Genomic DNA, 9,169 nt, shown 5'->3' with positions numbered 1-9,169 from the left:
TCTTCTGGATAACTACACAGATTTATTTTATTCGCTTTATTTACATTCTTCCAATTAATAGCAAATGTCAGCTCGAGGTATTTTACAAGACAAACACATAAAAGTGTTTGGTTATAATAAGTATAACCAAACACTGAAAATTAGATTAGAAGCAGAAAAGTAAAAGTCATTATGCTTTCATGACAAACCTGCATCCCAGTAGAGTGAAGGTGCAGATGAATACGGCTCAGCATCATCAGGACAACAGAAGATTTATATAACGAGAACTAGCTCAAGTACTTTGGTACTCCATATATAAATCTGATACATGATGAAGATTTACCATCACATTGAACAAACTGGAATCTGTTAAAAAACTGCTGTTCTATAAAAGAACAACCCCAGATATCAATGTTCTGTGTTTATAATTGACAATTTTTGCCAAAGTTATAAACTCAAGCAAGTTGGACCTAATCTACAATTAGTTAATGGTAAATATTGATTAATGTGATAAACCCTGGATGTTTTCAGATTCAACAGAATGATTTAACGTTTGAAGAAGTAGAAGTTTTTTTTAATCTCTCTTCTTAATAGAATCAATTTTTCTCGGCTATGTAACGTAATATTCTCCTTATGGTTTCGATGTTTGCCTCTCATTGATTGATCAGCCCATCAGAACAATTTCTGTCCCGATAGAGTTTGGTGCCAGGAGTTGAGCTGGGTTATTAAACTAAAACAGAAACACAGAACACACTAACCTCACAAGCTGCCTTTGCTCAACAGAGATAGAGCCAAGTTTGAAGCCCATGTATAGATTTAGTCGAGACAAATCATTTTTTGGTCAGTGGCCCCCCCATTTAGTACTACCTGTAGAGTTTGACTTTGCATACTTGCTTTTGGTTTGTGTGTCACTAAGCAGATCTTTGTATGGTCAACACTGATTGTCATTTTTTTGGGAACATCTCTTGTAATAGTTCCATTTTAGTTGATCCTAAATGCATCTTGAATTTATATATATATATATATATATATATATATATATATATATATATATATATATATATATATATATATATATATAAATAAAATGGATGGATGGATTAAGTGATTTTATATATAAAATCACTTAATTGGATAAGTCATTCATCTTTCTGACTGAATTTTAATAGTCAATAATCTATGAGCCTGATTATGAGCTTGATTGATATATATCCATTGGTTTAATCCAACACAGCTAGATAATGTTAGGAAAAACAGACGGGAAAAAAAACACACTGACTGTGGGAGAAACAGTCCTCCTTAGAGATGTTTACCTGCTTGGCCACAGGATGATAAGTGATGACAGAGAAGGGAGATGAAAGCGACAGGGAAAGTGGGGGGGTTTAACCGAGGGAGAGAAGGGAAGACACTTAATATAAGTGTCCATCAGCGTGAGAATGTTTGGGCAGTGGTGGTTTCCTTGGTGACAAAGCGAACAGCAAATACAGCAAGAGACTAAGATGTTTTATGCTTTTTGGGGCAGAAGTTGGGAATCCGGCTCAACAAACATCACTTTGAACATTTTATATAGAAACATCTATGGTGATTTGTTCACAGTTTTAGCATGCATGCGTGTGTGTGTGTGTGTGTGTGTGTTTGAAAATGTGCATTAGATCTCCCCCATGTGCCTGTGTGTGGGTTTATGTGCACCAGGATGTAGGATATTAAATTCACACCCTCACAGGCAGATATAAATAGGCACGCCAGAATAACGGGGGAAACTGGAAAATAATTTGTTTCGCTGGCAGCTATTCAAACTTACAGTCTGTCAAACTAGTGTTATGCAGAGCAAGCAGAACACACAATCTCAGGGTAGATGAGTGGTTTGCGATGCAATAAATCACATCTTCAGCGCACCGTTTGCTTATGCAGAAGAGATTTATTGTAGAACTGATTGGAGATCATGACACAAATCATCAAATTTTATCTGGCATCTGTTTTGTCTTTGGGATCGGTACCTGTTCTAGGGATTGCATTTACTCACTCATTTGTCACAGAAAATGAGTGAGTGTACATAATTTTGGTGCTGCCTTGCTCATCTGTGTCACTCTTACAGTGAATGTGTGTGTACGGGTGTACGCATGCGTTTGTGTGTGTGTGTGTGTGGTAGTGCCATCTTCTTCTTCATTCAAGTCATGTCACAGGCCAGACACTTCATTGTCAGGAGAGGCTTTCATCGGCTGACTTCAGATGTGTCCGTCATCCAGTCCAATTATACAGAGAGAAATAGGTATTGTTACACTCTAGGGATTGATTCAAGACAAAATAGAAAAGTGGAAAGAAGACTACAGAGCCGTCTACAGTTATGCACCACTTGCTTGAAGTCACTTGCACACGCACACACACACGCACACACACGCGCACACGCACACACACACACCCTACTTCAGAAATCACATGGTCGAGCAACTTCAATATCTCAGAGATAACAAATCCTTACAAGGTATCGCGGCCCCACTTGTGCCTGCAGTGGAAGGTGTCTGGCAGGTGGGTTACAGTAATTTGAAATGGTGAAGGATGGAGCGCGGCACCTCCGTCTCAGCCTCCCCGTTGGGGTGATAGAAGTTCTTTTTATGGAGATAACTGTGGGTTGATGGAGCAGCTGAGCAATACCGGGCTTAACGATGACTTCAAGCTGCTGTCGAGAGCGGCTCAGAGCCACTCGAGAATCAGTCAACGCCGCTGACGCCAACAGTCTTTCTTCTTCAACACTCGCTGCCTTCTCCTTTTCTGCTTGTTTGAGTCACCGCACCCCTCTCACACCAAATCCAGAGCGGGTGTCAAGGACCGGCACTTACCTCCAGCCGCTCACAGGGAACGGTTCCAGTTTATCTAATGCCATTCCTGGCTTCACACTTGCAGGATGCCGCGCTGCCCTGTTAATCATCATTAAAGATTCAGAAAGTGTAGGGGGAAGATAAGTAGCTGTGGAAAAATGGGTTCTTACCCTTTTCAGGTACTCTTCTATGCCTTCCTTTTGCTGCACCAACAAAATTTGTTCGCACTCAATCTTTAAACATATTTCACGAGATATCAAACACAAATAAAAGCCCGTTGGTTCTGTGGAAGGAAAATGTTGCATACTTTTTTAATTGTGCTTTTTATGTTTTACAAAGGAAACCTACCATGCCTTTATATTCTGTTTCTCTGACTTTTTACTGTGTAGAAGCACCTTTTGCTGCAGCTGCTACTGCATGTCTTTCGGGATGTCTATACCTGCTTTGCATGTTTGAAAACAGATGGTTGAACAATCTTCTCTACAAAACAGCTACAGTTCAGTTATTCTGAGAGAGAATTTATGACCATCAGCTTTCAATTCTTGTTAAAGATTTTTTGAAATTGTTTTTTAACTCAGGTCTGAATTGGACCTTTCTCACACATTGAGCCATGATGTTGCCCCGCCAACAGACCTTCCCATCTGAACGTTGGACCTCTGCTATGGGCCTTTCGACTGCTTCCCTGATTGATGCTCTCCTTGGCTGCACTGTCAGTTTGGGTGGATGGCCATGACTTGGTGGCTTTACTGCTTTCTTTCCATTATCAGATGATGGATTAAATGGTGCTCTGTGAAATAATCAAAGCATGGGTTACTGTTTCATAACCTAACACCGCATTAAACCTCATAGGTTTATCTTGGACCTCTAGTGCAGTTTTCATGATTTGTGTGAGACTTATCCTGAACAGCTCTATTCAAATTTCTATTTATAAGTTGTTTAATGTCTGAATCGCTTACAGTAGGTTCGATTAAATTATATTAGATTAAAGAAGGTTGAATGCATACGCATGTCAAACTTTTCAGACATTCATTCTGAAGCCATCAGTCTTTTTTTCTTTCTTTTTACAGTTATGCAGTACTTTGTGTTGGTCTATTACACAAAATGTTAAAACAAAAAAGAAAAATGCATCAAAGTTTGTGATGGCAGCTTAACAAAAACGTGAATAACTTCCGGGGGTTTGAATAGTTTTTCAGGGAACTGTAAAACCTCCATAAAATTCAACAGTGAGCAAGCCTGAAAGACAGTATTTTCTCTTCTATTATTTAATTAAGGTTTCTCTGACATATCTTTGTTTATGCGCAAGAATTGTGACAGCTCAACATGGCAGACGTCTCAGTTTAGACAATCCCCTTATGTGTAGTCAACCCTGCGTCTCGGCAGAGCCTCCAGTGTCCTCGCTCGTGAATCAGATTCACTGATGTGGAACTCAGCTGGCTGAGATGCTGGAGGGCATGGGGAGAAGGGATTTGCTCCTCGGCTTAGTCGTTTCTCTGTGCAGATTCCTACTGGGCCGAGAAAGGAGATTTAAACTTATATGCACTTTCAAATGGGGGCGCGCACGCTTACACTCACGCACAGCTTTTCTTCTTCTTTTTGGAGGATTTACAGTGAAGCAATTCTTTCTCCAGGCCTTAGTCCTCCTCTCATACCTGTCATTATAAAGTAATTTAAAAAACAATAACTGTGCAGCAAAAACACAGCAACAACTTAAAATATTGTTTCTCTCTGTGCTAGTCTATCAAAAAATATATATAATTGTATATATATTCATAGATATGATGCTACATAATTACCCTTTACATAGACAAATTCATTGTACCTCAACACAATTATTGGAAGAAAATACAAACTAAGATACAAACGATCTTAGTTGTATCGGTGGATGGGAGGACAAAAATAAACTGAATTAAAAACCTTTTTTTACTTTTCTGTTAAATTCCCATCACGGACTACAAGGTATTGTACTGGAGTTTTACAAACCAATGGAAAGAACGGCTTAATTGTGAAATGGAGGACACACATTTCAAGGCTTTAATTTCTTTTTATCATTAAAAGTCAGAAAAGTGTGGCATTCACTGGTATTTAGTCTCCTAGTGACACATCTTAAAAATCCTTCATATCTTCTCTGTCACAGATTATCTTTTCTTCCAAGTACCTAAATTGCTGCCACACAGTGACCGAACAGAAGCAGTATCCTTTCAATCCTTTTGTGAATAACTGACACAAACATACTTTCTTGTTTGCTTCAACATAGAGACGGGTTGCAAAACTTAAGTCACTCACCCATGATGCCAAGAGGTGGAAGACACACATGACTTTGACAGGTAACGTAGTATGTTTTATTATCCTCAGTAAGCATACCAGCAAAGGCTCTAATGAAGTAAAAAAACAACAACAACAAAAAAAAACAGATACACATACACCGTCACAGGCTAAGTGTGTGAAATGCGTATTTGAATTAGTCTCACCTCACACAGTCTATCTGGGATCCAAAGAATCAAACCAGAAAGAACTTCAGCACTCAAGAGAACAAATGGTCCCCACAAAGTTGGTTTGTAAGACAGAAAAGGTCCCAATAAGAGAACAAAAAGGTGCAGAAGCACACAACACACACATCTGTTTCCCTGCCATCAATCTCCCAACTCCACCTAGGTTGTTTTGAAAGTGATAAATTCAGCCATTTAATGTCCATAATTAATAATTTATTACGCGCAGTGCACTGCAGATTAGGTAGTATTTTATCTAGTTGATAGTTGAACCCTCCAAGGTCATTCCCAATGTTTTTCATTACCAAATCTCGATGCAGCTGCTCACTGACTAACCTCTCATTAGACTGAATGACGGCGCTGGGAGGGAATAAGATATAACCTCCTGAGCAAAGCTCTGTGATGCTTGTTTACTATGTTTTTTGTCTAATTATGTCATGTGTGAGGACCGCCATATGGTTTCAGACAGAATATGTTCCCACGGTTGGTGTAGATCCAGATCCCAGAGAGGCGAAGAATCTATTTAAAATGTGTGAAAAGGTGCAGTCCCTCATCACAAAGAGAAGAGACAGAAATGAGCTCCAGCTGAATCTTTGTTCTCGAAATAAAAATTAAAATAAACCCAAAAAAAACACAAGAGCAGAAAACTGCCCGCCTCCGCAGTTGACACGTAACTGAATATATAAATGATTAAAAATATATATTTGGAGAAATTAGCACTTGCTATTTTTAGTGTTGCAAGCTGTTGCAAAGCCACCCAACAAAAAGTTAAGCAACTTAGTGATGATTTCCACTGAAAAAGAGACAGTAAATGCTTCCCTCGGTGTAGAAAACTGACTTATGTGGACTTATTTTCCCTTTTTCTCATTTTTAGTGAATAAATGTAAGTGAACCAAGTTATCTTGCTGTCATCCCCCCACTCTTCTTTTCCTCCCCACGCTTGTCTTTTTTTTTTCTCTCTGTGTGTCTCTGAAATACACACAGACTCTCTCGCACAAAGGAGGAAAAGTGTCACTATGGAAACAAGGAGGCGAGAATCTAAAAGCTACCTCTTGAGACGAGAGTTAAGACAACAAAAGGAGTCCACTGTGTGAGTGGCAGAAAAGCGGCAATGCACACAGCATCTATACTTCTCCCTCCTGTTCGGATGCTGGTTGTACCACCATCAGGCTGCCTTGTTGGCCGTTTTGCCTCCAATCCAGCTGGTTTTAGCCTTTACCAGACTGAGCGTGTTCTCCTGCATTACAGTTTTATTTTCTCCCCCTGCAGCTGAATGCATGTCGCTCTGTGGGGGGCTCTCTCTGTTTGTCTGTGTGTGTGTGTGTGTGTGTGTGTGTGTGTGCGTGCGCGTGGGGGTGTGCATGCGTGTGCGTGTGTGGCTTAGGTTGGGTTGAGTGTAATATACACCACACATTTCTTTAATAGGGCTAATCCATTTTAATCCCACCTGCCACAGTTACCTTACAATGATGAATGTAAGCCTAAATGAGTTGAGACACAGAGAAATGCCCGTGGGAGCCAGAGGAGGAGGCTGGGAGGTAGATTTGAGTCTCTATATGTGTGTGTGGTTTTTTTGTCTTCAGAACGTGTGTGTGAAGTTGTGTTTTCTGTCCCCCCCCCCCTTACCCCCCTCCTCCTTCCCTACTCTGTTGAAGGCTATTTTCTCTGGGTCTGCAGGGTCACTGCTGTCTTTAGTGATGTCTCCTTCAGCTGTAATCAGCACCACGGACAGCAACACCAATCTCCACAGATGCAGGCACCACAGCAGGCATCCATCTCAATACACTTAAAAGTGGCTCCTTCTTTTCTTTTCTTTTTTTTCCTCCTTCCTACTGATCTAAAAGAATTGGATAGGTGAAGGTGGACTGCCTATTAGGCTCTGATAGGAGATGCAGAGAGGAAGTGGAGAGCAGTAATAAAAAATAAAAAAAAACTCGATGCAAAACCTCTGACAGGTAGGTTTCTTCTGTAGTGCTTTATTATAAGCAGTAAAAAAAGGAGAAGAAATTCAGCTGAAATTAATAGCGTAGCCCCGGCGAGACTCTTGTTACTTTTCATAAAGCCAGAGTTTTAGTGTGGGGTCATTCACCTATGGTGGCTTTGAAAAATAGCAGCAATAATACAACCAAAAAAAAAAAAAAAAACGAGATAAAATAGTGGAGAAAGGGAGGGAGAGATGGGAGGAGTATAGTACTGTACGGAGTGTGAAGCTGGGAGAGATGGGGAGAGTGAAACACACACACACACACGCACACGCACAAACACACAGAGAGGGTGCAGATAGCGGGAGGGGAAAACCTCCTCTCTGAAAGGGATGATGTCAGTCTCTGCAGCTGAGCCCCAGTTCCCGACTCTCTCTGCCTCCTGAAAACACACTGGCAGGCTGAGCCACAAAGAGGGGAGGAAAGGGAAACTTCGAGGGGGAGAGCCCCGGCGACAGAAACCCCCGCAGGTACGTATGCCACATTATCACCCGTCAGTTAGTGCGGTCATTCACTGTTATTTTGTCTCCTGCTGTTATGCTTTTAACTGCTGCGAGTGGCTCACCTCTTCAGGGTGCTATCTCTGTTTTCACAATGTGTCACAGCAAACCTCCAAACAGGGGTGCGCTGAATGTAGACTTCTGCGTCTCAGTGAATGTTTGTGCCGGTTTCTGTTTGTCGGCGTGTGAATATAAAAGGGAGATGAACACACACTGATTAGTGGAAAGTTTTCTCTGCTTTTTACTGAAAGGAAAGGAAAAAAACTCTAGGGAGGAAAACATTGGTAAAAAAAAAAAAATCAGATCCAGTCAGATTAGAAGATGAGGATTTATTGTGCACAAAGCAACAAAACTGTCCATAGGGTGTTTGTTATAGAGCTTTTCCTCTGTTTTAATGACGGATTTGTTTGGTTAAAATAATGCCTTCTGAGACATTGGTGGTCCGACAGGTGTCATAGCTGTGGTGAGTCATCCCATAACATCTGCCACTGACACCTCTGCTTCCCAGTTTACTTATGGGATGATGTTATAGTGTAATCTGGTAATTAAAATATCCAATCACACACTCTCAGGCAGTCCAAAGCATGTGTTGTTTGTTGCAACGAGAAAATTGATTTCCTGTTCCTGGGATTAGTTTATGAATGTCACCATCAAGCCAGACGACAATGTCTGCCGGGTCACATTGAATGCACAGACAACAGCAAGAAATGACATTGACAAAAAGGTGTGCATTATTCCTTCGCTCCGTCTGATGATTGCCCTTTTGGCCATCAGATTAAGAAAAAGCAGGTCCAAGCAGACATCTATTTACACACCCGGGCTGTTGGCACGTCACTCAATTAGTCACAGTGTGGATTACACTCCACGAGGGGCTTGAGGAGAAAATCACAGTGGAAATCCAATTTTGTGCCACATCAAATGTCAGGTTAGCCACCTCGGATCCTCTGTGATGGATACAGACGATTGTGGGCGAAGACGAGGCAGTGCGTCTCATGGGAGGGAGATGGGGATGAAGGTTATAGTGGGAAACCAAATCAGACTGGTGTCTGAAGAAAGTGGTCCAATGCAGATCAGTGTCCCGGGTGCCATCCAGGACAGTGAGAGAAAGAACATTACGTCAGCTGCTATCTCAAATTTGGTGTTGCTCAGTTGATCGTCAAATCAACTGGAAGTTGGGACCGCTGTGTTGCAGCCGATGTAACTGCATGTGTCCTTGCATGCTGGTTCGCTAATAACTGGTAGATTGATCCAAAGCTAATCCATTGATGTGTTTCAATTGTGTTTTAAGGAAAGCTGAATTGCCTTTGACTGTCTGCACAGGAAGATATCTGAAAGACTGACAGTTGAATTGGTTCACAGTTAAAACAAGTTCTTGAAAACATAATTTTTTTGGTAATTAGAAACGT

At 41.0% G+C, this 9,169-nt stretch overlaps 1 long non-coding RNA gene across 2 annotated transcripts in view; it reads left to right on the top strand.

Annotated features, from left to right (window-relative positions):
* Nucleotides 1-1,249: 1,249 nt before the first annotated feature.
* LOC103466104 (uncharacterized) overlaps nucleotides 1,250-9,169 on the top strand; it is a 67,305-nt gene continuing 59,385 nt past the window's right edge. For both annotated transcript variants that reach the window (XR_014087889.1, XR_014087888.1), the window contains exon 1: nucleotides 1,250-7,733. This is a non-coding gene — a long non-coding RNA (uncharacterized LOC103466104). The remainder of the gene's footprint in view (nucleotides 7,734-9,169) is intronic.

Source organism: Poecilia reticulata, chromosome 6 (assembly GCF_904066995.2).
Source record: "Poecilia reticulata chromosome 6, P_reticulata-male-v2, whole genome shotgun sequence".
In the NCBI taxonomy this organism is placed as follows: domain Eukaryota; kingdom Metazoa; phylum Chordata; class Actinopteri; order Cyprinodontiformes; family Poeciliidae; genus Poecilia; species Poecilia reticulata.
Note: the sequence above shows the minus strand (reverse complement) of the source record. Positions and strands in the feature narration are given on the sequence as shown.